The sequence below is a fragment of the Montipora foliosa genome, chromosome 11 (genome assembly GCF_036669935.1).
Source record: "Montipora foliosa isolate CH-2021 chromosome 11, ASM3666993v2, whole genome shotgun sequence".
Classification (NCBI taxonomy): Eukaryota; Metazoa; Cnidaria; class Anthozoa; order Scleractinia; family Acroporidae; genus Montipora; species Montipora foliosa.
The window spans coordinates 3,270,573-3,273,072 of NC_090879.1; positions in this window are offsets into that span (position 1 = coordinate 3,270,573).

The window sequence follows — 2,500 nt, forward strand, 5'->3', positions numbered from 1 at the left end:
GACAAAATAAATCTTTTTCGATATGGCTCGTAATCGATGTTGCTCTTTTCTCTCCGACATGCCTCTGGGTAAAGAAAATAAAGAACATGCATCTCTGCTCTTAAGTGGTCGACATAAACCAACCTCTCCCACGAAAGACACAAGGCTGCTCCTATAGAACTTTCATACTCCATAGTTGATATTCACATGATAATCTCATGACTAGTGAACTTTGGGCCAAAAGCCAGCTGTTGTTGTTTCCCCACTATAGCTTCTTGCTTCTCATCGAGAGTTCGCACGTTACGGTTCAAGCAACGAACCACTTATCGACACTGAGAAGATTCAAGGACTAGCCTGTGGAAAAAGGAGACAACGGCGACTTCTTTCTGGGATCCACAAAGCAGGAAGTACTTCCGCCTTTGTCTTAGACTCGTTGTTGACCCACCATTGCAATATATTGAGAAGCAGGAGCCAAACGGTAAGCAGAGTCAACAAGGTTTTCGATTATCGATAGAACCGACATGTCAGCCAGTACTGGTACCAATACGCTGCAGCTCATGGGTTTCAAGGTGGAAATGCAACAGATTGTACAATTCGGGTTGCTTTCTGTACCAGCGGCACTTCTGAGATACAATATTGCAGCCCCGGAAATAGACTTTAAAAACTACTCGACAGAATTTCAAGTCTTGATGAGTGAATACGCACCCTACAGGTCTTTGGGCAAACAGGTTCAGGATAGAAGAAATGGTATTGACAAGATCATCAACAAACTGGGGTATTTTATAAAAAAACTGGATGAGTTAGTCAAAGGAATTGAAAAAGAGGTCCAGAGGGGCTCAGACACAAAATGGTTATTCAAGACATGTGGCCTTTTGGCTGGATTCCAAATATTAGGCTCCCTTTTGGCCTTTAGCTCTGGCCCTTCCATAAAAATGCTACCTTATTCAGTGACTGTCATTATTAACGCTTGGATTGCTTACAACTGTGAGCAAAACCGTCGCTTTCTTGCTAGAGCCGAGAAACTAGAGAATGAGATGAGAGAGAAGCTGGTTGAGATCTCTGGTTATCGCAGTGACCTCGAAGCAAAGAAGATATAAATAGGAATTCAAGCAGAGCGATGCAGTGTCTGCAGAGTAAGCTTTGTTCCTCGGGATTTTACAATCTTTCCATAGAGATTTCTGGAACGCGTTTGAAGCACGTTTCACTTAAATTTACTTTACTTTGGAAGTTTTCAAAGGAACGGACCAATTAATATTTGAGGGGGAGGTGGGGGAGTACCGACAATCACATCGGATTCAAAGCAGACCACAGAATGAATTGCGACTGGTTTTAAATACAAGAAAACGTGACTGCTTACTTATTGGTAGATACTAACTTAGATGTCCACTCAGGCCTTACTAAAATATTAATTTTGCTCGTGAAAAGAATTATGCCTTTATTTTCCGTTTAAATGGTTCTTTTTCCGAAGAGATCTTAAACTTGGGGAAGTCATATTTGTATCACAATTGGATACCGTCTGTAGTTTTTGTTTTGATGATATGATAGTACAGCTATGTACTCTCTCCTCTTTTCCTCTCTCCCCTGCTAGCAATCCTCAATGGACCATTTCCGAGTTCATGTCTGCCACCTCTTCAAAGCGAGTGCAAGTGCGAAGTTGTTCTTATGAAAATTAGCCTTCATTCATCATTTGCTCTCCCCTGCTCGCAATCCTCAATGGGCCATTTCCGTGTTCATGTCTGCTTCCTCTTCAAAGCGAGTCTAAGTGAAAAGTTTTTCCTATGAAAATTAGATTTCAATCCTATTTAAAGTAGAACTAATCACCATCACAAAAACTTCGCAGTTAGACTCGCTTTGAAGAAGAGGCAGACATGAACTCGCAAATGGCCTGTTTTTTATTTATGACCAGAAATGCAGGTAATTAGATGCACGCAGATTTCAATAAGCGTCACGAAGTGTCCCCTTGCTCTTTTCCCCAATTACAACATGGTTATGACACTTCGTGACACATATACAGGTGTAACATTTGGTGACGTTACATGGCAATACCAGACAACCTCAGTGTTAACCCCCTTTGGCAGATAAACGACAATTTATTTAGGCACAGAATAACTCCTGGGTTAGGCACTGGTCTCTAGTAATTAGGTGCATCGAAATGGTTAGCTTTCATAAGTTGTTCTGGTGACACCACATTTAAACTTAGTAAATCTTCAGTACGATCGTTTGGTACTTTTTGACACAAAACTAACTGTTGCAACTTATTTTGGAGTAGAGCGGTGTTCAATTGAGTGTCGAAAGTAATTAGCGAATTGTTTTGGTTTTGCATTACTTCACTCAGTGATTGATTCAAAGTTCTTGCGCCATTTTTTCAACCAATTAGAAGTGAAAGCAAAACTAATCGTGGCTCGCGCGTGCAGATTTTCCCGCGCTTTGTGTCGGCTACGTGTCATTACTTCGAGTTTTGATTGGTTTACTGGATTGTCTCCGTCCTTTTGGATTGCTAAAGTAATTACTTTGGTTTTGG